The 27782-nt window shown below is 45.9% G+C and overlaps 1 long non-coding RNA gene across 1 annotated transcript; it reads right to left on the reverse strand.

Moving 5' to 3' along the window:
• Window positions 1–14324: 14324 nt before the first annotated feature.
• Window positions 14325–26730, reverse strand: LOC134355894 (uncharacterized). The gene is made up of 3 exons (XR_010020213.1): window positions 26057–26730; window positions 25015–25101; window positions 14325–14612 (listed from the first exon to the last, which is right to left on the reverse strand). It is a non-coding gene; the product is annotated as an uncharacterized LOC134355894 (long non-coding RNA).
• Window positions 26731–27782: the final 1052 nt, after the last annotated feature.

A 27782-nucleotide genomic window follows, 5' to 3' on the forward strand; every position in this document is an offset into this window, starting at 1 on the left:
AGTTATCTGTGATGTCATGGCTTTATGACTTCTCTTCCCCCTCTTCTGGTCTATCTCGCCGGCCCATTGCGGAATACCAAGCCATCAGTAAACACCCTTCGCTGCTGATGGCCTCATCAACCAAGTTAACACACAAAGTCTAGTCTTGTACATAAACACACGTGCACGCACGTGCACCACGCTCCTTTCATATCTACTAGTTCAGCTCTCCACCGTGTTTGTGATACCTCATAATCCCATAGCCACCAACCCAACAGGTCCAAGTGTGAGTGCTAATTTAAAAAAAAAACTCACCTAGTTAGTCTGTTGAGATCGCTGGTTACACGAAGGTATCCCGGACAAGCCCCCAAATGTTGCAACAAAGTCACCAGACACTGAAGCTGTGGATACAGAAGTGTTTGATTCAATAAAAATGAGCAGCGGGCATCAAATTGAGACACTCTTGGACTCAATAAAGATCAAAGATAACAGCAGGACAGTTCTAAAGTTACAATGTAGCTACAATGCTTCCCTTTAAATTACATATCATTTTCACACATCCTTGTTTGCACCCACACTCCAGGTCCCAAAGTGATTGTTAATCAGCATTGTCTGGTTTTCCAATCAACTGGTGTCCACAGCTCCAAAAAAATTACTGTCCCAGACTGCATTTTAAATTTAATCTGCTATGCATGTTCACATCTAAAGATTGGTTGCTGAAGTTAGCATTTTTCTATATAACCTAACTCCAGAATAAGCCTTAACAAGATTAAGGCAAGCAAGTTCTTTCCAATGAGTTTGGTTGAGACTAGAACTAGAAGTCATGGGTTAAGGGTGAAAGGTGAAGTATTTAAGGGCTACCTGAGGGAGAACTTCTTCACTCCGAGGGTGGTGACAGTGTGGAACAAGCTGCCAGTGGAAGTAGAGGATGTGGATTTCATTTCAATATTTAAGAGAAATTTGGATAAGTACATTTTTGGCACATTGGACTTCAAAGATAAAAGTATTGAGTACAGGATATTCAATGTTATGTTGAAGTTGTATAAGATGTTGGTGAGGCCTAATTTGGAGTATTGTGTGCAGTTTTAGTCACCTACCTACAGGAAAGATGTAAATCAGATTGAAAGAGTACAGAGAAAATGTACATGGATGTTGCTGGGACCAGAGGATCTGAATTATAAGGAAAGATTGAATAGGTTAGGACTTTATTCCTTGAAGAATGAGGAGAGATTTGACAGAGGTATGCCAAATTATGAGGGGTATAGATAGGGTAAACACAAGCAGGCTTTTTCCGTTGAGGTTGATGGGGACTACAGCTAGAGGTCAAGTGTTAAGGGTGAAAAGTGGAAAATTTAATGGGAACAAGGGTTGTGAGAGTGGAGAACAAGCTGCCAGTGCAAGTTGTGCATGTGAACTTGATTTGAACGTTTAAGAGAAGATTGGATTGGTACATGGATGGTAGGGGTATCGAGGGTTATGGTCCAGATGCAGGTCAATGGGGACAGCCACTTTAAATGGGATATTATAATTTCAGGCATCATTCTCCAATGATCTGCTTAATCTACAACAGGAACAAAAACTTGAAAACCCTGCTGTCTCGCGGAGGCTGGAACTTTGGAAATCAACAGTAAGTGTGAACACTTTTTGTTTCATCTTTGTCTGGGTGATGAGGTGAGAACAGCTGTCGTTCGCACTGGAAAGCTAGGAGTGAATGGTCAGCCCGTTACGGTCATCAGAGATGGTTTTCCTCCCTCACGTTCAGCACTGCGAAAACCGTCAGACCTTCATAACGTCCGCCATCAGCTTCCTCCGACAGTACGGCTTTGATCGTTTGGACATCGATTGGGAACATCCTGGATCGAGGAGAAGTCCTCCGCAAGACAAGCATCTCTTCACCGTGCTAACTCGGGTTAGGTAGAGAGTAGCTGATGGAAGAGTTTCCCATCCTGAATGACCCAACGTCACTGAACATTCACTGTCACCGGCAGACAAGGTTAGGAACGGAAACATGAAACTCAGGCGCAACTTTATTACACCGAGGGTGGTAGATAACATGTGAAACGAGCTGCCAGAGGAAGAGGTTGAGGGAGGTATAAGATGGATAAATATAAAGATCAGTTTTATTTGTCACATGTACATTGGAACATACAGTGAGATGCGTTGCTTTGCATCAAATATATGGTAGACTAATGGTTAACACGATGTTTTACTGTAGCAGCAGCCCGGGTTCAATTATGTGCCACTGTCTATAAGGGGTCTGTACGTTCTCCCCGTGGCCTTGTGGGTTTCCTCCGGGTGCTCCGGTTTCCTCCCACAGTCCAAAGACCTACTGGTTGGTAGGTTAATTAGGCATTGTAAATTGTGCCGTGATTAGAACATAGAAAATAGAAACTTACAGCACATTGCAGGCCCTTTGGCCCACAGTGTTGTGCCGACCATGTAACCATACAATCCTGTGATTAGGCTAGGACTAAATCAAAGGATTCTGCGCGGCGTGTTTCGAAGGGCCGGAAGTATCGCAATAAATAAACAAACAAACAAATAAATAAATAAATAAAATGAAGCAGCGAGAATTGTGCTGGGACCACACTTCAGGCACCAACATAGCGTGCCCACAACTCACTAATCTGGGAGGAAACCCGGACCACCCTGAGGAAACCTACACAGTCACGAGAAGAACGTTCAAACTCCTTACAGACGGTAGTGGCAATTAAACCCCGAATGGTGATAGCCAGCGCTGTAAGGTGAGGTGTTGACCATTACAGTACAGTGCCACTTCTAAAAGTCATTGGATCGAAGGGCCTGTTTCAGTGCTGTGTGTATGATTTCTCTCTCTCTCTCTCTCGTGCATGTCGGAGTGGAGTGCATGTGTGTGAGTGTGTGTGTGTGTGTGTGTGTGTGTGGGGGGGGCGGCGGGGTGGGTGATGCAGAAACTGCTGGCTCTTCAGGCTTCACCTCTGTCCCTGAACTCTGAGGGAAGCACATCCTTCCTTCCCCGGACAGCAATGGCCCAATGCCGCACACTCTGGATGTTGGGGTGATGTCCAGCTGGGAGATTGTCCAGACTATTGGATGATGTTCCCTGTAATTCCCAACCCCATTCACATTTTTAGATATTACATGGAACATAGAACGTAGAACATAAAACAGTTCAGTACTGGTACAGACCCTTCGGCCCACAATGTTGTGCCAAACCAATTAAAAAGTAAAAAAAAACGAGTCCCTCCTACCTACACAATGTCCATGTCCCTCCATCTTCCTCACATTCATGAGCCAATCTAAACATCTCTTAAAAGCCTCTGATTTATTTGCCTCTACCCCCATACCAGCCATCCACCATTCTCTAAGTTAAAAACTTACCCCTCACAGCCCCTTGAATCTACTTCCTCTCACCTTCAATGCATGCCCTCTGACATTAGACATTTCAACCCTGGGAAACAGATACTCCCTGTCCGCTCTAACTACACCTGTCATAATCTTATAAACCTCCATCAGCTCTCCGCTCAGCTTCCGCTGCTCCAGAGAAATCAGCCCAAGTTTATCCCGGTCATTTGTTTGCCTGTGGTACAACAGCACCACCTGCTGGACAAACAGGTAAACTTCTGCTGGGTCAGGCAGAGTCCGTGGAGGGTTTAATATCACTGGCATATGTCGTGAAATTTGTTGTTTTGTGGCAGCAGTGCATTGCAATACGTAATAATATTAAAAAATGTATATTACAGTAAATATATATTATATATAGTGGGAATGATGAGGGGGGGGGGTGCATTACTGAAGGTCCATAATGACAGACGAGGAAGCTCGTTAACTCATCAGCCGTTTTATTGCAATAAACACAAAACAGACCAGGCACCCTGTGTGGAGAGTGAACCCAACCAGTCTCACACCAACGGGGGAGGTGACCATCACACACCCCGGTTTCAGTTAGGGTGACCCACAAGTACACAAGCGAGTAACTATATATATCCGAGCTAAAATGGAACAATAACTGAACTGGAACTTTCCGCCATAATCCCACAGAAGCATTCTATCACAAGAACAATCAACAGTGTTGGTCTTTAGAAATGCAGGGGTAGGTTGTCTATACATATACAGTGTGTGTATATATATATCGTCTCTGGGTTGGGCGGGGAGGATGAGGGGTTATAACAGTACTCTTCACTGAATAAAGGAGGATGGGGACTTGGAATTGTCAAAGTCACAGTCCTGGAAGAAATGTGAAACACTCATGAGTATGTCAGGAAGACGGCCCCCTACAGACGACCTGCTGGGAGAATCCCTCAGACAGCAGGCAGGGGACATGGAAATCAAAGTGGGTGAAGCAGAGCCAGAGGACAGAGACCATGGCGGGACAAGACTCTGCACGAGATAGACCATCACCAGATATCAGAAGTGGTTGACATAAGAAGGACCTACCAATGGCTGGAAATGGCAGGGCTGAGGGACAGCAGACAGACGCTGCTTGTGGCTGCACAAGAACAGACGCTGAGCACAAGCAGTAGAAACAGGGGTCTACCTTGCCAGACAAGACCCAAGATGCAGGCTGTGCAAAGAATCTGCTGAAACCATCCAGTACACAGTAGCAGGGTGCAAGATGCAGGCAGGGACAGCATGCACTGAACAGCACAACCAAGTTGCAATAATTGTGTACAGGGACATCTGCACTGAGTATGCATTGGACACTCCCAACTCCAAACGGGAAACACCTGAGAAGGTCGTGGAGAATGGCAGAACTAAGATCGTGTGGGACTTCCAAATGCAGATTGATAAGCAGATACTGGCCAACCAACCAGACAGAGTAATACTGGACAAGGAACAGAAGAAAGCAATAGTCACAGATGTGGCAATCCCAAATGACAGTAACATCAGGAAGAAAGAATATGAGAAGCTGGAGAAATACCAGGAACATACATCAAAGTTGCTGGTGAACGCAGCAGGCCAGGCAGCATCTATAGGAAGAAGCGCAGTCGACGTTTCAGGCCGAGACCCTTCGTCAGGACTCAGAAATACCAGGGCTTGAAAGAGCAGATAGAAAGGATGTGGAAGGTTAAAGCCAGCGTAATCCCGGTGGTGATTAGAGCACTTGGAACTGTGACACCTGAGAGCAGGCTCCAACAAATCCTGGGAACAACATCTGAGATCTCGGTCTGGGAGAGTGCACTACTGGGAACAGCTAGGATACTGTGCTGAAACCTCAAGCTCCCAGACCTCTGGTAGAGGACCCGAGATTGAAGAAAAAATACACATACACAGCATCCATAAGGGGAGAGAGAGAAAAAAAAATATAATAGTTAAATTAAATAAGTAGTGCAAAAATAGAAATAAAATTTAGCGAGGAAGTTTTCATGGGTTCAATCTCCATTCGGAAATTGGACGGCAGAGGGGAAGAAGCTGTTCCTGAATCATTGAGTGTGTGCCTTCAGGCTCCTGTACCTCCTTCCTGATGGAAGCAATGAGAACAAGGCATGACCTGGGCGATGGGGGTCCTTAATGACGGACAGTTGATGTTTTGGGATTGAGCTCCTTCATCTGGGCTGATCGCATTGCCTTCTGTTTCGGGTAACTAATACACAAGTGTGAGATGATGCATTTTGGAAAGTCAAGCCAGCATAGGATTTATACTATGAATGGTAGGGCGGGAGGGAATGTAATGAAACAGAGGGACCAAGGAATACAAGGGCATAGTTCATTGAAAGCAATGCCACAGGTGGACAGGGTGGTGAAAAGGGCCCTTTAGCATGCTGGCCTTCATCACTCAGGCACTGGGACGTGTTGCAGTTCTGTAAGTCACTGGTGAGTCCCACTTGGAGTGCTGTGTACAGTTTTGGTCACCCTGTTACAGAAACGATATGATTAAACAGGACCGAGTGCAGGAAAGACTTACGAAGACGTTGCCAGGACTCAAAGGCCTGAGTTATAGGGGGAGGATGGCTAGGGTAGGTCTTCATTCCTTGGAGCATAAGAGAATCGGGGGGGGGGGTGCAGACTTTATAAAAATGTTTAAAACTATGATCAGGTGTGTGGCAATGATCTTCTCTCTGGAGTAGGGGAGTCCAAGACTGGGGGTGGGAGACAGAGGTTTAAAAGGGACCAGAGAGGCAACCTTTCCACACAGAGGGTGAGGACTATATGGAACAGCGTGCCAGAGGAAGTGATTGAAGCAGGTAGAACAAGATGATTTAAGAAGCAGTTGGGTAGGTACAGAAAGGGGCAGGGCTCGGAGGAATATGAGCTAAATACAGGAATTTGGGACTAGCTGATTGGTTTAGGACTAGCTAGGTGGATACATTGGTCAGAAGGTCCTGTATTCGTGCTATATGACTCTATGCTAACTGCCTGCATTTTATACGGTGCTATTGCCATTTAACTCTAGAGATAGATTGTTTAAATATATATAAGTTCAAAATAAATTTATTATCAAAGTACATATATGTCACCATCTACTACCCTGAGATTCATCTTCTTTCAGGCATTCACAGTAGAACAAAGACATACAATAGAATCAATGAAAAACTTCACACAAACAAAGACTGACAACCAATGAGCAAAAGGAGAAAGACTGCTAAAACAAAAAAAAACTAAGAACATGAGTTGGAGAGTTCTTGACATCAGAGGACATCAATACCAATGAGGTGTGTTGGCAGGGGGACTCAGTTCAAGAGCCGAGAGGTGATGTTGCAACTCTATAAAACCCTGTACTCGGAATATGGTGTTCTGTTCCAGTCGCCTCATTATAAGAAGGCTGTGGAAACTTTAGAAAGGTGCAGAGGATATTTATCAGGATGCTGCCTGGTCTAGAGACCATATCTCATGAGAAAGCATTGGTTTTTCTCTTTGGAGTGAAAGAGGATGAGAGGTGACTTGACAGAGGTGTCCAAGATGATAAGAGGCATAGACAGCGTGGACGGTCAGAGTCTTTTCCCCAGGGTGGAAATGGCTAACGTGAGTGGGCATTCATAATGTTAAGGTGATTGGAGGAAAGTATAGGGGGGGACGTCAGAGGGAGGTGTTTTACACAGAGAGTGGAGGGTGAGTGGAATGCATTGCCAGGGGTGGTGGCAGGGGCAGAAACACTGAGGACAGTGAACTGACTCTTAGGTAGGCACATGGATGATGGAAAAATGGAGGGTTACGTGAGAAGGAAGGGTTAGATTGATTTTAGAATAAGTTAAAAGGTTGGCTCAGCGTTGTGGCCAAAGGGTCTGTACTGTGCTGTAATATTCTATGTTTTATGTTCTAATACAGAGGACTTCAGTACTAATCAACAAGCTTCAAAACCTCGCCCTTTGTAACCTTTGTAAGAGTAAGCCTGCACTGCTCCTTGTTACTATTGATGGTGAGGACGTGGATGTAGTGGGGACCCACAAGTACCTGGGGGTGCAGTTGGATGACAGACTTGAGTGGAGCACCAACACAGAGGCTGTGTACAGGAAAGGCCAGAGTCGCCTCCACTTCCTGAGGAGACTGAGGTCCCTCGGAGTGTGCAGGCCTCTCCTTCACATGTTCTACCAGTCTGCTGTCACCAGTGCAATCTTCTATGCGGTGGGGTGCTGGGGCAATGGCATCAACACGAGTGATGCCAACAGGCTCAATAAACTGATTAGAAAGATAGGAGTCAAACTGGACACACTGGAGGCTGTGGTAGAACAAAGGACCCTACGGAAAATCCTGGCGATTCCAGACAATGTTTCTCGCCCTCTGCGTGCCACCGTGTCTGAACAGAGGAGCACTTTTACTAATAGATAAGACAACTGCGCTGCCCCAAAGAGCTCTATATGAGGTCATTCTTACCCCCAGCCATTAGGCTCTATAATGAGTCAACCTATAGCTGGGAAAGTGATGACCCCCTCTTGTACGACTGTTTGTGGTAACTTATTTTTTATTCTTTATACTTTCCTTATAATATTTATATCTGTGCACTTGTAATGCTACTGTGACCCTGTTATTTCCTTTTGGGATCAATAAAGTATCTATCTATCTTCCTCTGTAACTGCATCCTTGACTTCCTAATTGGGAGCTACAGTCAGTGCGGATTGGAAATAACACCTCCTCTTCGCTAACAATCAGCACAGGCACATCTCAAGGATGCCTCCTTTGCCCGATGCTCTATTCTCGCCACACCCATAACTGTGCGGCTAGGAACCGCTCAAACACCGTAGATAAATTTACCGATGACGCAGCTATTGCTGGCGGGATTACAGATGGCGACGAGGAGGCGTCCAGGCGTGAGACAGATCAGCTGGTTGAGTGGTGTCGCAGCAACAACTGTCCCCCTGGTGTCAGTGAGAACGAGGACTTCAGGAAGGGGAAGTCGAGGGAACACACTCCAGTCCTCACTGAGGGTCGGCAGTGGAAAGGATGAGCAGTTTCAGGTTCCTGTGTATCGACATGCAGGTACAGCAGGCAGTGAAGAAAGCTAATGGCATGTTGGCCTTCATAACAAGGGGAGTTGAGTATAGGAGCAAAGAGGTCCTTCTGCAGTTGTACAGGGCCCTGGTGAGACCACACCTGGAGTATTGTGTGCAGTTTTGGTCTCCAAATTTGAGGAAGGACATTCTTGTTATTGAGGGAGTGCAGTGTAGGTTCACAAGGTTAATTCCCGGGATGGCAAGACTGTCATATGTTGAAAGATTGGAGCGAGTAGGCTTCTATACACTGGAAATTAGAAGGCTGAGAGGGGATCTGATTGAAACATATAAGATTATTAAGGGATTGGACATGCTGGAGGCAGGAAGCATGTTCCTGCTGATGGGGGAATCCAGAACCAGAGGCCACAGTTTAAGAATAAGGGGTAGACCATTTAGAACAGAGTTGAGGAAAAACTTTTTCACACAGAGGGTTGTGGTTCTGTGGAATGCTCTGCCTTAGAAGGCAGTGGAGGCCAATTCTCTGGATTCTTTCAAGAAAGAGTTAGATAGAGCTCTTAATGATAGCGGAGTGAAGGGATATGGGGATAAGGCAGGAAAAGGGTACTGATTGTGGATGATCAGCCATGATCACAGTGAATGGTGGTGCTGGCTCGAAGGGCTGAATGGCCTACTCCTGCACCTATTGTCTATTGTCTATTGTCTAACACTATCCTGGGCCCAGGATACCAATACACCCACAGAGAAGGCATGCCAGCGGCTAAACTTCAGTACGAGTTTGAGGAGATTAGGTTTGTCACGAAAAACTCTCGCAAGTTTCTACATGGCAGAAAGCATTCTGACTGGTTGCAATCTCTGTCTGGTATGGAGACGCCAGGGAACAGGACCAGAAAAAACTGCAGAGGCTTTGAAGACTCAGCCAGATCCATCATGGACAGTAGGCTCCCCACCATCAAGGACATCTTTAAAAGGCGATGACTCAAGAAGACGGCGTCCATCCCGAAGGACGCGCACCACATTGTCCTCTTCTCATTACCACCATCAGTGAGGAGGTACAAGAGCCTGAAGACACACAACATTTTTAGGAACAGCTTCTTCCCTTTTGCCATCAGATTTCTGAATGGTCCATGAACCCATGAACACTACCTGTTTTCCTCTCTTTTGTACTATTTATATATTTTTAAATCTATTTCTCATCAATGTTCCCTCTATTTTTTTTCAGCTGCATGGACCAAAGATTGCTCTGAGCAGGAAATTTTTACATGGCCTGAAATCAGTGCGGCAATTTAAATTTTTTTTAATATAATATGCACACTATGAATATTTAGAATGAAAATTGAAGAACCACATACCTTTGGTTTTATTTACTAACTGAAGGGTATAATGATGTACAGTACAACAAAGAAAATCTTTGACGTTACATAAACTTTTTCTTGTCAGTCTTTATTCCAGCTGTGTGGCAAAAATGGCTATGTGCGTGGGGTCATTTCAGTTACTGTGCGGCAGTGCCCCCTCGCAGCTTAGAGGAAACAGAGTTTCTCATTGTAATGCACAGTAATTTTTTTAATGCATTGCACTGTGCAGCTGCTGCAAAACTACAAATTTCACAAGGTTCTGGTTGATTGAAATCCACTGAGTTGTTGCATCATCGAATCACATTAGGTGGCGCAACAGCACAGCCTGAGAGAGGTCACTGATCGGGGAGTCACTGCATTAATCATTGTCCATGGTTAGGAGCACGTACTGAGTGAAGAGTAAGGCTGGAAACTTTCAATGGGACCCGCTTCTCCACAGTGATCTGTTTAACCTCAAGGGAGAGAGCTCGGCAGCCAGTTGCTAAGATGGTGGGATTCAAGAGTTCAGAGTAAATCTATCATCAGAGTACATAAACCCTGAGGTTCATTTTCTTGTAAGCATTCTTAATAAATCCATAATAGAATAATAACCATAAAAGAATTAATGAAAGACTGCACCAACTTGGACGTTCAACCAGTGAGCAAAGAACAACAAGCTGTGCAAATACAAAAAGAAAGAAATAATAATAAATAAATAAGCAATAAATATCGAGAACATGAGATGAAGTGCCCTTGAAAGTCAGCCCATTGCTTGTGGGATGGGGCCAGTGAAGTTGAGTGAAGTTATCCCTTTTGGTTCAAGAGCCTGACGGTTGAGGGATAATAACCGTTCCTGAGCCTGGTGGTATGAGTCTTGAGGCTCCTCTACCTTCTTCCTGATGGCAGCGGTGAGGAGAGAGCATGACCTGGGTGGTGGGGATCCCCATTGATGGATGTTGCTTCCCTGCGACAGCTTTCCACGAAGATGTGCTCAGTGGTGGGGAGGGCTTTACCCGTGATGGACTGGGCCGTATCCACTACTTTTTGCAGGATTTTTCATTCAAAGACATTGGCGCTTCCGTACCAGGCTGTGATGCAGCCAGTCAATATACTCTCCACTACACATCTATAGAAGTTTGTCAAAGTTTTAGATGTCATGCCGAATCTCCTCAAACTCCTGAGGAAGCAGAAGTGCCGCCATGTTTTCTTCATAATTGTACTTACGTGCCAGGCCCTATCCTCCGAAATGATAACACTGAGGAGTTTGACGTTACTGACTCTCTCCACCTCTGATCCCCCCCATGAGGACTGGCTCATTGTCCTCTGGTTTTCTCCTGCTGAGGTCAATAATCAGCTCCTTGGTCTTGCTTGACATTGAGAAAGAGGCTGTTGTTGTGGCAGTGCTCAGCTGGATTTTCAAACTCCTTCTTGTACACTGATTCGTCACCACCTTTGATTCGGAGAGACTGCAGATGATGGCATCTCAACCAGGAAGCAAACTCTGTGGGTCAGGCAGCGTCTGAGGGGGCGGGGCAGAATGGATCATTGACATTTTGGGTCGAGACTCTTCATCAGTTGACTGCCCATTTCTCTCTGGAGATGCTGTCTGACCTGCTGAGTTCCTCCACTGGTCCACTTCTGGCGGGAACGATGTTCGATCACACTGGCTTCTACAGGGTCGAACAAGGTTTCCTTTCAAGTGCATTTTTTTATGATCACAAGACCCTGCTGGAGATCCAGAACCTAATGGTACTGCAGGTCTACCCCACCAGGGAGTTGCTGGTTGGTGGAGAAGCCGAAGGAGCTGGATTGTGCGGCTGTCTGTGTCCGAGAGGATTTGCAGGGGTCAGTACCTGAAGGAAGAGTGCAGCCTGACAGCGAGCGATCGTCCCGGTCGCTTCTTCCGGTGATTGCAAGACCCTGTTGAACATCTTTAATGTGGAACGCTGCAAGTCCGGTTCACTTGTTTACTGGCGGGTGGCGGGGGAGCTGGGAGGCCTCAGTCACGGCAGGGCAATGACCAGGCCTCAGTCCACGCTGCTGATTATTTACAGCCGCCCAGGAGAGAGGCATCGGTGCCAGCACACTCCACCAGAGGTGGCGTGGTGCGCCCTCCAGTGCTGCCCCTCGGTGTATGCTCGGCAAAAGGCAAACTGTGTTGAGTTCATGGACTCAGAGGCTTGGACAGTTTATTTTTGTGTGACTGTATTTTACTAATGTCTTATATTTGTTTTCAATCTCATATGTGCCTTGTGCCGTGTATGAGTGTTGGTACTGTGTTGTGTTCCTTGGATCCGGAGGAACACTGTTTCACTTGGCTGCCCTCATGGACGGTCATGTCTGGTTGAATGACCACTTGAACATGAACTACTGGAGGAAGTGGTTGAGGCAGATGCATTAACAATATTTAAAAAGCACTTGGACAGACACTGTACATGGATGAGAAAGGTTTAGACCAGGGGTTCCCAACCTGGTGTCCATGGACCTCTTGGTTAATGGTAGGGATCCCATGGCATAAAAAAGGTTGTGAACCCTTGGTTTACAGGGAGATGATCCAAATGCGAGCAAATGGGACTAGCTTGGTTTCACCAGGGTCAGCATGGACCAGTAGGGCCAAAGGGCCTGTCTCATGCTGTAAAACTACTACAGGGCTTTCCCAACTGCATGTCTTCGAATATCAGCGCATGAGACAGAATTGCATTCAACCACCAGGCTCTTGAACCAGAGGGGGTGACTTCACTCGCCACGTCACTGAACTGTTCCTCACAACCTACAGACTCACTTTTGTCATTATTACTTTCTCTGTGGTATTTTGCAGTTTGTTGTATTTTGCACTCTGGTTGTTTACCCATCCTGCTGGGTACAGTCTTTCAATAATTCTACTGTGTTTACTGTGTGTGCCTACAGGAAAATGAAACTCAGGGTTCTACATCATGACATATATGTACTTCGATAATAAATTTACTTTGAACTTTCGAATTATCTTTCCCAATTAATTGAAGTGAGTTCTTCAGCGCTTGGAATGAAGAATATTTTGAGCACGCAGACTAGAAATGTCATAGAACGGGAACCAATTGTCAGGATGTGTTGCTTGGAAAAACCATTCTGATCTGTCCTCTCCTATTAGATTCCTTCTTCAGCCCCTTATCTCATCTGCCTACCCTCTCAGCCCTTCTCCTCACACGTCCATCACCTCCCTCTGGTTCCCTTCCTCCTTCCCTTTCTCCCAGGGTCCACTGTCCTCTCCTATCAGATACCTTCTTCAAATTTTTACTTCTTCCACCTATCCAGCTTCTGAATACCTCTCCCTCCTCCACTCACCACCTTCCCCCTCACCTCAAAAAAGATAATTGGGGGCCGGCTGGTGGCGCAATGATATCGGTGCCGGACCCGGGAGCAGAGGCTCCCGGGTTCGAAACCAGTCGGGTCCACTCCCGAGTACGTTTTCCATCCGCGCCGGGTTGAGTGTCGAGATCGCAACTCGACCTCGTAAAATAAAGGGAAAGTACTGTGGATATGTCCGTGTGAGGAGTGACACGCCACACAGTCTCTCTCTCGCTCCGTGCCTTGTAAAAGCCATGAAAAAGACATCATCACGGATGCACGCACGGACACGCAGACGCGCACGCACGGAGACGCAGACACACACGCAGACGCATGCACACAGGCACACGCCAAAAAAAAAATTGAGTATCTATTGATCTCTGTTTAAATATACCCTATGACTTGGCCTCCACAGTTGTTTATGGCAATGGATTCTACAAATTCACCAATGTCTGGCGAGAGAAATTCCTCCTCATCTCTGGTCTAAAGGGACATCCTTCTGTTCTGACCCTTGCACAATTAGAACCATTCTCTTCGTCCAAACATCTGCATGTCTACACTATCCAAGTTCCTAGCTCTTTGAAAGAGGCTACCCAGGTCAATGGGGTAATTAAGAATGTTTATGTAATGCTTATTAGTCGAGGCGTTGAGTTCAAAAGTGAAGAAGTTATGTTGCAACTTTATAAAACTCTGAAATATTGTGTATAGTTCTGGTCAGCCCACTGTAGGAAGGATGTCGAGGGTGTGGAAGAGGTTCACCAGGACGCTACCTGGTTTGGAGGGCATGAGAGGGTGGAAAAACTTGGGCAGTTTATCTCCGGAGCGCTGGAAGCTGAGGGGAGATCTGATAGAGGTTAATTCAATTATGAGAGGCACGGACAGTATCTTTTCTCTTGGGGTTGAAATGAGTATTACCACAGGGCATGCATTGAAGGTGAGAGCGGCTACATTCAAGGAAGATGTGAGGGGTAAGTTTTTTTACTCAGGGAGTGGTGGATGTCTGGGCTGCGCTGCCTGGTGTGGTGGTAAAGGCAAATACATTAGAGGCTGTTAAGAGACGTTTGGATAGGCACATGGATGTGAGGAAGATGGAGGGATATGGGCATTGTGTAGGTAGGAGGGATTAGTGTGTAGCCCCCCTGGCCAACCTCAAGGTCGCTCGGCTTGCTGTCGTCTAGGGAAACAGCCCTCGGCCCCGCCAAACTGGGTAATAGTTTGTGTGGATGCTGTGTGATGTACCCCACCCCGCCCAAATAACAGACAATACACCAGATACGATTAAATGATTTACAGTTTATAGATATTACTGGAACTATATAATTAATAGAGAATAAAATATAAAAGGAAAATAAAAGGTGCCACACTTATCAAAGTTCAATCTCTTCGTGCACAAACAGTTGGAGCTCAGGACCCTTCTTCTTCACCCTGCAACCCCTCGGACCACCTCAACCGGCCGCCTGGGCCCAACAACAGTGGTCGACCCGACGCTCCACATGAGTCTGTCTCCGTCTCCTCGCCGAACGCCCTCCTCAGGGTCCGACCCCGTTAGCGGACATCACAGCACCTGGTCCATCCTCTGTCTCTCTCTCCTGCCTTCTCCCCCAAAACCCTGCGCATACACCAAAAACATAACAACTATCCCAATTGGTTCGTAACATATTCTTATCACACTCTAAACCAAAACAAGCTGCTAGCACAAAAACTTTCTCAGCGTTTAACATAACAAAGAAGCATTCCCAAGTATAACATAACGAAGAAGCCATTTTAATGAGCCTACGCAGTAACATAAGAGATGAAATCCCCTTACAAGTGTTTGGGTGCTTTTGATTTGCTTTTGAGCTGGTTCAGCACAACATTAAGGGCTGAATGGCCTGGTTCTATGCTGTACTGTTCTATGTTCTCTGTTTTATGTTCTATCCAAGTCTATCAGTATCCTGACAGGAAAGGGTTAAAGGATTTTCTTCTGTTAATTTTATGACCATTGGGTAATTTTATTTAAAAAAAAACATTTTATTTATTTATTAATTTACTGAAGGCCTTCTCTATTTATTTTTCTAGTTTATTCCGGATCAGACAGTTTGCCCAGTCCACTGGCTGCATTGATTTTACGGCTATTGGGCAACTTTTAAAAATTATTTGGAGATCACCTCAGTTTGTTGTACCTGTGTTTAACTATTCCAAACAGAACAACTTACTTAACTGCGTAGCCTATTCCTATTTCAGGAACCATTGCGTAACTGGTTCACCTTCTCTCCTGGGTTTTCTTGTTTATCTGGAGTACTCTGTCCCCGTGTAGTCGTTAGGAATGTTATTAACTGACGCTTCTGGTTAAAATCAGTCTCAAATCACAACAGGGCTAAGTACTCTGGAGAGAAAAAACGGGTGTTTTAACATGTCTGCAGCTTGTTTCAGGTTGTGAAGGGAGAGGACGTACTGGTTAAAAGCTTTTTCCACTGAGGTTGGGTGAGACTAGAACTCAAGGTCGAGGGTTAAGGGTGAAAGGTGAAATATTTCAAGGGAATATAAAGGGGAGCCTCCATTCAGAGGGTGGTTGGAGTGCTAGTGGATGTTCAGTCGCGATCTTTAAGAGAAGTTTAGATTAATACATGGATGGGAGGGGTATAGTGGGCTACGGCCCAGGAGCTGGTCGATGGGACTAGGCTGAATAATAGTTTGGCACAGACTAGATGGGCTGAAGGGTCTGTTTCTGTACTGTAGTGTTCTATGATTCTAAGCTCTAAGTTTGGAGGTAATAAGAAGATGAGAGGCATTGATCTTGTGGATATTCAGAGGCTTTTCCCGGGGCTGAAGTGGCTAACATGCGGGGGCATAGTTTTGAGGTGCTTGGAAGTAGGTACAGAGGGGATGTCAGTGGTAAGTTTTTCACAGAGAGAGAGGTGGGTGTGTGGAATGGGCTGCTGGCAGCGGTGGTGGAGGCGGATACAATAGGGTCTTTTAAGAGACTGTTAGATAGGTACACAGAGCTTAGAAAAATAGTGGGCTGTGTGGTAGGATAGTTCTAGGCAGTTTCTAGAGTAGGTTACTTGGTCAGCACGACATTGTAGGCCGAAGGGCCTGTAGATTTCTGTGTTCTGTGTCTTATAAACAGAAGCCTTGCAGAGAGGGTTTCTCTTGTTCCTAAAATTCTCCCCTGCTGTCCGTCTTCACACCCCGCTAAGTCTTACATTGTCTAACAGAATATTGCATTTCTTTTAAGATTCAGCAGGTTTCCATTGTCCTGCAGTAAATATTATTCACGTTACGGAAACCAGCCTCCCCTCCATGGACTCTGTCTACACTTCCCACTGTCTCAGTAAAGCAGCCGGCATATTAGACCCTAACCAACCCAGATGTTCTCTCTCCTCTCCGCCCCCCACCCACCCCACCACATCTCCCGTTGGGAAGAAGAAAGGAAAGCTTGAACACACATAACATCAGGCTCAAGGGAAGCTCTACCCCATAGTTATAAGATTCATGAGTAGGAAATTTCAAAGATTACCTCTGGGTGAAGAAATTTCTTCTCCTCCCTAACTGGCTTGGCCCTCTTCTTAAGACTGTGATCCATAGATCTAGGCACCACTGGAAGGAGTTGAAGCATTATCTTCCCTTCTCATCACTACCCGCCATCAGACTTCTGAATGGACAAGTGAGGGCCCACTTCACAGGATCTGAAAAAGCTGCAGGAAGTTGCAAACTCAGCCAGCCCCATCACGGGCAGAAGCCATCCCAGTACTGTGGACAGCTTCGAAAGGCAGCATCCATCAGTAAAGGAGCCCTGTCACCCAGTACATGGCCTTTTCACACTACTACCATCAGGGAGGAGGTACAGGAGCCTGAACACCTGCACTCGATGTTTTAGGAACAGCTCCTTCCCTTCCACCATCAGATTTCGGAACGGTCCATGAACCCATGAACATGACGTCACTATCCTTTGGTGCTCTATTTATTTTGTAATTTATATCGATTTTACATCTTTTGCTGCTGTGAAAGATACAAATCTCATGTTGTATGAGATGGTGATAATAAATCTGGTTCTCCTTCCTGAACGTGAGCATTTGGCTGCTGGGGAAGGGTTGTGGCAGGGTGGGACTCCAGACTGTCTGAAGTACTCACATGGACAAGGGCCGTGGTTGGAAGGGCTTGAGGATGAAGACCGGCAAGCCCTCAGGTCAGTGAGTCGTAGGATCAGAGGACTCTGTAGGCAAGAAACACAATGGCCAGTGATTCCACCCCCACCCCCACTCCAGTCAGCGAGTCCCACGGTCAGAGATCCGTGCAAGTCTGGAGTTCAAAGTCCTGTGATCAGCAAGCTCCTATGTTGATACCAGACACTGAAGCCTGGAAGTTGGAGGACTGATGTCTGCCAGTCTGGTCCTGGAAGTTGGAGGACTGATGTCTGCCGGTCTGGTCCAGGGCTTGGAGGCTGGAGGGCTGATGCCTCTGAGTTGGAGAGTCTGGGCCAAGGACTCTGGAAGTGGCCTGGCTCTGTGTATGTGTGTGGGTGGTTGGGAGGGTGGCTGGAAGTGGCCTGGCTCTGTGTATGTGTGTGGGTGGTTGGGAGGGTGGCAAAGGGGCCTGTTTTTCTGGTCAGAGTTAAATTCCACCTGCTGACTCTCCTCGCAAGTTCCCTCGTGATGACCGGGGCGGAATTTTCCCACGGATGAACTGATCCAACCCGTTCTGCCAGCTTGACTCATTGACCACACGAGAGACTGCAGGTGCTCGAGTCTGATGCGACATGCAGTCTGCTGGAAGGATTCAGGCACAAATGTTCTGAATCGAGATCCTTCAGCTGGACCCATCTGATCTACCAACAGACGTTCCAGACTTCCGGAAGTTCCTCTTGATGATACCGAAGCACATATTTTGACTTCACTTCTTCCACCTGTCGCACAGCGTGCGAGTGAATTCTCTAGAAAACCCGGCGAGTTTAAAAGCAATATCAAGCGTTTGAGTGGTGCAGATCCCTCTCCAGCTTGACATCTTCCCACGTTCCTGATCCGAATCCTGGCCCCGGCTTCACATCCGGCCCACAGTCCCGACACTGGCTCCTGCCGCAGACGCTCCACACCCCGGCTCGGGGGATGGGCTGATGAGAGAGCAGGATGCCAAAATATTGGAATACTCAGACAATCGGAACCCAGATTATCGGAGTTTTGCTCTGCTTTGACGGACCAGATTCAGATTCATTTATTTATCACATACATTATAACATACAAATGAAAAGCACCATTTGCGTTAACAGCCAGCACGCTCAAGGGTGTGCTGGGGGCATCCCACGAGTGTTACCCCTCATTCCAATGCCAAACTAGCACGCCCACAATATTCAGCAGAACAACACGAACAACAACAGTGACAAGAAAAGACAATGCAGTGGTGTCTAGATCTATAGGTCACAGTCTTAAGAAAAGGGCCAAGCCAGTCAGGGAGGAGAAAAAATTTCTTCACCCAGAGTTAATCTTTGATTTGGCCTCCACAGTTATCCGTGGCAATGAATTCCAGAGATTCACTTTCTACTGGCTAAGGAAATTCCCTCTCATCTTGAGCTAAAGCGATACCACTACACTGGAAACATCCTTTCCACATTCACTCTGTCTATCCCTCTCAATATTTGATAGGTTTCAATGAGATCCATTCCTTATTCTCAGACCCTTTGCGTAATGGCATTGATCCATGGCATAAAAAGGGATGGGAACCCCCGTTCTAAACTCAAGCAAGTACAGAACTAGAGTTGTCAAACTCTCCTCATACACTTTCATATCCGAAATCGCTCTGCTAGCAGTAGTGGTGGAGCAGGTGTGCATTAGGGACATTTAAAAGACTCTTAGATAGGCACATGGATGAAAGAAAAATGGAGGGCTATGGGGGGAGGGAAAGATTAGACTGATCATAGAGTAGATTAAAAGGTCCACACAACATTTTGGGCAAATGGGCCTGTACTGCGCTGTATGTTCAATCACACTGGTTGGAGTCACATAGACCAGGTTGAGTTAAAGAGGTAAATTCTTCCTCTGAACAAGAAAAGTTCTTTTAGCTATTCCATAGTTTCCATGGTTACTGCATTTTTCTTTAAATTCCAGATTTATTTAATAAGTTGAGTCTAAATTACTCAGCTGGCATGGTGGGATTTGAATTCTTTGGATTCAACTCCGGCTGCTATTCCCGTAACACAAGCCTTATGTCTCTGTGCCCCCTGCATTAGCAGGAGTACATCCTGTATCTACTGTTCTCCTGGATGGAACAAGCCTCTCCCAATGTCTAGAGAGGTCTCAGAAGCACAGGCTGTGCTCTGGAACATGGAGTTCTGCTGTTGGCTGCCGTCCATACATCTCTGCGTTGGTTCATGGCCAGAGAAGCATAGAATATCCATTTAATCCATGCCAGAGGAAAGTGCTTTCAGCAAGTACAAGAAAGGACATATACACTTAGTGACTACTTTAATAGTTACACCTGTACACCTTGTTAATACATATAGAAACATAGAAACATAGAAAATAGGTGCAGGAGTAGGCCATTCGGCCCTTCGAGCCTGCACCGCCATTTATTATGATCATGGCTGATCATCCAACTCAGAACCCAGCCTTCCCTCCATACCCCGTGACCCCTGTAGCCACAAGGGCCATATCTAACTTCCTTTTAAACATAGCTAATGAACTGGCCTCAACAGTTTGCTGTGGCAGAGAATTCCACAGATTCACCACTCTCTGTGTGAAGAAGTTTTTCCTAACCTCGGTCCTAAAAGGCTTCCCCTCTATCCTCAAACTGTGACCCCTCGTTCTAGACCTCCCCAACATCGGGAACAATCTTCCCGCATCTAGCCTGTCCAATCCCTTTAGGATCTTATACGTTTCAATCAGATCCCCCCTCAATCTTCTAAATTCCAACGAGTACAAGCCCATGATATATCTGTCATGTGGCAGCAACTCAATGCATTAAAACATGTGAACATGGTCAAGAGGTTCAGCTGTTGTCCAGACCAAACATCAGACTGGGGGAGAAATGTGATCTAATTGACATTGACCATGGAATGATTGTTGGTGCCTGATGGGGTGGCTTGAGTACCTCAGAAACTGCTGATCACCCGTGATTTTCGAATAAACTCTTCTTGGGCTTCCAGCTGATACAGGTATCAGTTATAACCGATGTTTCAATGACAAACTCTGCCATCATCTTCAGGGATGATTCCTGGGCATGTCTAGTCCAGTGGTATTTATAACCACCCCCCCCCCACCTACCCACCTAGACCATCCCTCCTGATTGATCAGATAACTAATTTATTGATCCCAAAGGAAATCACAGTGTCACGGTAACATTACAAGTTAACAGATATACAAATATAAAATATTAGAAGAAAGAAAAAATAAAAGAATAAGTTACCACAAACAGTCCAACAGGAGGGGGTCATCACTTCCCAGCTATAGGTTGAGTCATTATAGAGCCTAATGGTCGAGGGTAAGAATGATCTCATATAGCGCTCTTCAGAGTAGCGCAGTTGTCTTAGTCTATTACTAAAAGTGCTCCTTTGTTCAGCCAAGGGGGCATGCAGAAGGCGAGGAACATTGACAAGAATTTCCTGGATTTTCTGTAGGGTCCTTCGTTCTACCACAGCCTCCAGTGTGTGGTAGTCTTCCAGTTAGTCCCCATCCAATCAGGTTTCCACTCTCCCACCTTGTTTACAATCGAATTCCAGTTCTTACTCAGAGTGAGACCTTTGTCTTTGTTAAAATTCTTTTCCTCTAGTTCTATTTTAATGGCTTCCTGTACCAGGCAGTCCCAAAAGCTCAGTTGTTTTGTGTCGTCGAAGTCAACCGATTGAAGTGTTCTGCTACGGCCGATTTCTCCGGGTAACCCAAACGGATACACCTCCCGTGCTCCTTGATGTGGGTGTCCACCGTGCATCCCGCCTGGTCTATACCTGCTACTCCGCATTCACGGGAAATCCTGTAAACAGCAGCCAGCCTGAGTCCCACGCCATCTTTGACCCGCATAAACTGTGATTTGAGCTTCCTTACGGGTTTGTGGATGGTGTTAATCTGGTATTTCCTCAGGATCCTGCTGATCCTTCCAGAAACCGTGGAAATATAGGGAAGACAGGTGGGAGTGACGGGCTCCTCCTTGTTGTTCGGTTTCCTGGGTTTTCCTTCGGCCCGTTAAGGGCCTGATTGATTTCCTTCATCTTGTAGCCATTCTGTAGGAACGTTGTGCATAACTATCTTATTTCCTCGGGGAGACTCTCCGGGTCTGAAATAGTTTTTGTACAGTTAGTCAAGGTAGAAAGAACCACTCTACGTTGGGAGACGTGATGGTGGTCGTTATTGTTGAGTTATAAGTCCATGTGAGTGGGTTTCCGATAGATGCCATGTCTGAGGCTGCCATCCTGTTTCCGTCGTATTAGAATGCTTAGGAACAGGAGGCAATCATTCTTCTCCATCTCCACTGTAAACTGCATGTTTTGATGTATACTGATCAGTTGGTCATGGAACCTTTGGAGTGCCTGGAGTCCATGAGGCCACACTACGAACCTAGTAATGAAGGAGGACCCATCACTACTGCCAGTCTTCCCTATGTTCCCATGGTTTCTGCAAGGATGGCCACGATCCTGAATAAATACTGGATTTATACGAACCTGTAAGGAAGCACACGTCACAAACAAGAGGAAATCTGCAGACGCTGGAAATCCAAGCAACACACACAAAATACTGGAAGAACTCAGCGGGCCAGGCAGCATTTATGGAAAAGAATAAGTAGTTGACGTTTCCGGCCAAGAGGTGAAGGGTCTTGGCCCAAAATGTCGACTATTTACTCTTTTCCATAGATGCTGTCTTAGCCCAAAATGTCAATTGTTACTCTTTTCCATAGATATAGTTTGGCTTGCTGAGGAAGCTGAAGTCACAGATTATACGGGTCAAAGATGACCTGGGACTCAGGACGGGGGGCGTTTACAAGATCCCCTGTGAACGCGGGGCAGCGTATATCAGTCAGGCAGGATGCACGGTGGAAACACGCATCAAAGAGCACAGGAGTTGTACCTGAGTGGGTTACCCGGAGAAATCAGTAGCAGCAAGAATACTGAATTCTCAATGGCCACAAGATTGACTTTGATGGCACAGACTACTGTGCCACGCCAATAGCTTTTGGGATTGCCTGGTGAAGGAAGCAATTGAATGAAAACTAGAGAAAAAGAATGTTAGCAAAGACAAGGTGGGAGATTGGAAACCTGACTGGATGAGGACTATTCAATCAGGAAGGACAGACTACAGGGGTATAAATATCACCTGACTAGACATGCCCAGCCATCATGGCTGAAGAAGATGGCAGAGTTTGTAACTGATACATCGGCTATAATCGATACCTGTACCCGACTGGAAACCTGAGATGAGTTCATTCATCATATACGTTGGGAAGACACTAGATCCCTTATCAGCTGGGATTTTTACACACAGCAATCTCTAGAGTTTACGGAGAATAGTGCAAAAAAACAAAGAAAAAATCCAGTGAGCATCAGTTCTGTGGGTGGAAATGCCTTGTTATTGAGAGACGTCAGAGGAAAATGGCCAGATTGGTTCAAGCTGACAGGAAGGTGACTGTTATATTTTGTAACTCCAAAACATTAAACTAATTGAAAGAAAAATACGAACCTGGCATAACTTGAGTGTACTTTGTTTTCACTTTAGTGAGATGCATGCACGTATGACTTGGTGGCGTGATGATGTATTTTTACATATAACTGAGTGACTTAAATATGTATGTTATTTTGTTTTCAGTCAGTGCAGTTTTACGTCAAATATTTTGTAAACCTACATAAACTGTGCCATGCGTGCATTCAGTGTTCACATACTTTATACTTCATTGTCGCCAAACAATTGATACTGGAACGTACAATCATCACAGTGATATTTGATTCTGCGCTTCCCACTCCCTGGATTACAAATATTAAATAATAAAAATAGTAAAAATTAGTAAATATTAAAAATTTAAATTATAAATCATAAATAGAAAATAGAAAAATAGAAAGTAAGGTAGTGCAAAAAAAAACGAGAGGCGGGTCCGGATATTCGGAGGGCACGGCCCAGGTCCGGGTCAGGATCCGTTCAGCAGTCTTATCACAGTTGGAAAGAAGCTGTTCCCAAATCTGGCCGTACGAGTCTTCAAGCTCCTGAGCCTTCTCCCGGAGGGAAGAGGGACGAAAAGTGTATTGGCGGGGTGGGTCGTGTCTTTGATTATCCTGGCAGCACTGCTCCGACAGCGTGCGGTGTAAAGTGAGTCCAAGGACGGAAGATTCTTTTGTCACAGGAAAAAAATTTGCACAACATAAGATTTTTGCGCACACTGCCTACTAAAAATTAGAGGAAACATTGCATATAACCCACAGTGAATTACTTAAACAAACAAGGATGTTTAATCAAACAATATACTTACATGCTACTCAAATATTACTGGCGCATTAAATACACAACAGTGACAGTCACTCAAAGAACTATGCATTACAACTGTGGTGTGCAGAAAAGCGACTCGGAGTGGACAACACATCGAATCCTGAAGCGGATGTGCTACAGCAGCAGAAGACTGTGAGCATACACTGATTGGCCACTTTATTAGGTAAGTGGGCACCTAATAATGTGGCCACCGAGTGTATTTGGATGAAAGGTATTTCAAAATACACCACAACTTGCAGTGGTATAAAACTTCCGTTAGGCCACATTTGGAGTCATGCCTACAGTTCTGGTTGCCCCGTTACAGGAAGGATGTGGAGGCTTTGGAGAGGTTCACCAGGATGCTGCCTGGATTAGAGAGTATTAGCTAGAGGGAGAGTTTGGACAAACTTGGGTTGTCCAGAGGAGGAGAAGATGGCGGCGCGCGCAGCCACTTCGGTGGTGATGTCTGTTATCTGTCAAGTAGGGGACCATGCACAATCCTGATTTGATGGAGACAGACGTGAGAGTACGGAGGAACAGCTGGAAAACTTCTGGAATGCCCGCTTCGCTGCCACTGCTACTGTGTGGTAACCGGGATCTCCGGAGCTGAAGGCCCCGAAATCCTCGGCTTTGCGTGTTTCAGCGGCCAGGGCGAGATCAAAGGCATTCGGCAGAGGATGGCACTCGGGAGGCTGTATCGGAGGGGCTGGTCGGAGGCTCGACGTTTTCGGACGGACGGACTCAGTGTTGGCTGTGGTCGGCTGCTTCCAAGGCATCGGCAAGTTGACGGTGCCTGGAGCTTTATGGCAGGGAGTTTCTCCCTTTTGCCGCCGCTATCAGGAACTCGGGAGTCGATCGACTCGGGGACTTTTGAGATTTTATTTACCGTGCCCATGGTTTGTTCTTCATCAAATTGATGGTTTGTCCTGTTTTCAGTGATATCACTGCAGAGAAACATTGTATCATTTCTTAATGCATCTCTAAATGACAATAAAAGAGGACTGAGTGTTCTCATAGTCTAACTTTGGAGGCTAAGAGGAGAACCAACAGGAGTTCATATACTAAGGAGAGGCGCAGATATGGTAGATAGTCAGAGTCCCGAAGTAGAAATGTCAGGTACCAGAGGGCACGGCTAGAAGGTGAGAGGGGGAAAGTTTAAAGTCGAAGGGTAGGTAAGTATTTAGCACAGAGGAAGGTAGGTGGCTGGACTACTGAGAGAATCATCGGGGTCTCTCTTCCACCCATCAGAGACCCTAATCAAATGCAGGGGGCCCTTCGCATTGTCAGTGATCACTCCTATCCATCGAACAATCTCTTCGATCTCCCTACCATCAGGCAGGAGGCACGGTAGCATTTAGTCAAGCTCTGGTAGGATGGGAAACAGCTTCTTCCCCGAGGCTGTGAAACTACTGAATTCCCAGCCACCGCCCAGGTCTCGTTACATAGAGTATGATGTGTCAGCGGTTTACTGTTGACATTTTAACTTGTGTCTTAAATACACCTTATGCTAAATGACAACCATCTGAATATGTTTTATTATTTGTGATAGTATTACTTGATGTGTTGCTTGTGAGTTACATGTACTGTGTTGTTCACCTTTGTCTGGAGGAATGTTGTTTCCTTTGGCAGCAGACATGTTGAATGACAGTAAACTTGAACTTGAGTGTGCCATCATGGAAAGTTCTGGAAGCAGATACAGTAGCAATGTTTAAAAGGCATTTAGACAGAAGCATGGACAGGCAAGTTATAGAAAGATACGGACCATCAAGTGCGGCCGGATGGAGACACTCGCCGAGCAACACCATCAGAGTCAAAGGTTTTGCCTCAGCTGGTAAAGAAACTGAGGATGACTTAACATCAGAAATATCACCGTTGATCTACATACACGGAACTCAGCAGGTCGGGCAGCATCTATGCAGAAGAATGAATAGTCGATGTTCAAGACTGGAAAAGAAGGGGGGTAGAAGCCAGAATAGGAAAGTGGGGGCACTGTGATGAGCTACTACAGGATTTCCAACATCTAGAGTGCTAACACAGCAAGGACTCTGAGGAAGCTATGGAGAGGCAGTACATCACCAGACGAATTACCTTGTGGGTGAACAGTCATACATCGTACACTGCGGAAAGAGGCTCTTCGGCCCATCTGATCCATGCTCGTCCTGCTAGAGTATAAAATTATGAGAGGCGGAGATAGGCTAGACACAATCTTTCTCCCATGATTCGTTCACTATGTGCCATGTGGGGTGGCAGGGTGGAGATACGTATCTAACAAAGGAGGGGTACAGTGCTCCTTCCCTCTGCTATCCCTGATGAAGGGTCTTGGCCCGAAACGTCGACTGTTTACCCCTCTCCATAGATGCTGCCTGGCCTGCTGAGTTCCTCCAGCACTTTGTGTTCCAGCATCTGCAGATCTTCTCTTGTTTGGGATTAACTTCACTCCCCACTTACGTGTGTTTGGGATTTGCTGTGGTGAGTTGTGCAGGGCGTGACATGCAACAAATGCAACAATCCACAATTATAAAGAATTATATATAAAAAAAACAAAGGTCAAAGTTCAGATATGGAATAAAATAAGCATAAATGCCACCATATATTTACAATGCAAACGGTATTATAAAAAGTGGTTTAAAGTGCTTACTGTGTCGTGCAGGGACTGAGGTAATAGATAGAAGGGGGTGGGAAGGCCCACAGTGATTAATCAGATTGATCAGAAGAAACTTCTCAGATGGTGTGAAATTTATGTTTTAATAGCCCCTTAGCACTTTCAAGTGTGAGGCTTTTGGAAAAGGCAGCTTGCAGGATGAGTAGAGTCCACAGCGATGTTTCCTCTTGCTGGTTCGTGCTGGACACATACAAGTCCTGCAGTGACCGGGATTTTGCAGCCAATGTCCTTTTCTGCTGACTGGGCAGCTGAGAAAGGGTTGCGTGATCTTAACTAAACAGCAAAGTGATTACGGCAATGCCAGGCGGTCTCAGCTTCCGAGGGTTTGGATGCGTCTGGACTCCGGCAAAGTCTGCACGTGGTAAACAATTCCCGACAGATAAGGAATAAAAAGACGCCCAGAATGGAGCTCATGTTTGAGTTTGTTGTCAGTTGTGGATGGAACTGGCGCTGATATCGAGAAGATCACTAACATTGATGTGAAGTCTTGTAAACGTGGAGGCTTTTTTTTGGAAGCAAGGTCTGGGTATGACCTGCTTTGTTTGCATTCCGGCCTCGGGCCTTGTAGAGAGCACCCAGGCTGCAGTTTGTCTGAACGACTGACTCAGGGCACGTAATCGACTTGTGCGTCATGTTGCAGAAACACAGATTATTATATCAGATGTTGAAACGTTGGCTGTGCAGCCAGTGTTTATAATGCCTTCTGGTCACAGTCAACCTTTTAATTTAGAAACAGCTAATCGCTGATGTTATCAGGCTGTGGCCAAACAGAGAGAGCTGCTTCGAGAACAAGGATACAGCCCCCTCAGCTGTGAAAAATATTAACCCTTTCCGGCCCTGCTCCAATCGTGTAGTTGAATGCAAGTTTCTCACCACAGGTTGTCAGTGTGGTAAATCAAACATACTAGACCATAAGACCATAGACACAGGAGCAGAATTAGGCCATTTGGCCCATCGAGTCTGCTCTGCCATTTCATCATGGCTGATCCATTTTTCCTCCCAGACCCAATCTCCTGCCCTGTATCACTTCATGGCCTGACCAATCATCAAGGATCTATCAATGCTTGTCTTTATTACTCAAGGAATTGAGTTCAAGATTCTGAAAGTTATCCTGCAATTTTATAAAAACTCTGGTTTGGCCACATCAGGAGTATTGCATTCAGTTCTGGCTGCCAGTCATAAGAGTACAGGCCCTTGTCCCACAATGTTATACCAACCCTTTAACCAACTCCAAGGTCAATCTAACCCTTTCCTCCCACATAGCCCTCCAGTTTTCTACCCATCCATGTGCCTGTCTAAGAATCTCTTAAATGTCCCGAATGCATCTGCCTCTACCACCACCCCTGGCAGGGCGTTCCACACACCCTCCACGCTCTGTGTAAAATACCTACCTCTAACGTGCCTCCCTACGCTTTCCTCCAAACGTTTAAAAGTTGTGCTCCCTCATATTAGCCAAATTCCTCCCTGGGAAAAGGGTTCTGGCTGCCAACTCAATCTCTACCCTCTTATCGTCTTGTGACTCTACCAAGTCACCTCCCATTCTCCTCCACTCCAAAGAGTAAAGCCCTAGCTCGCACATCCCAAGGCACACGCTCTAATGTTGCAGATTTATTTTTAAAAAACCTTGTTTGGGCCACATCTGGAGAATTGCATTTGGTTCTGGCTGCAGGTCACCCTTGGGCAAGGTGTAGCACCTGCTTAG

This window comes from Mobula hypostoma, chromosome 13, assembly GCF_963921235.1.
Source record: "Mobula hypostoma chromosome 13, sMobHyp1.1, whole genome shotgun sequence".
In the NCBI taxonomy this organism is placed as follows: Eukaryota; Metazoa; Chordata; class Chondrichthyes; order Myliobatiformes; family Myliobatidae; genus Mobula; species Mobula hypostoma.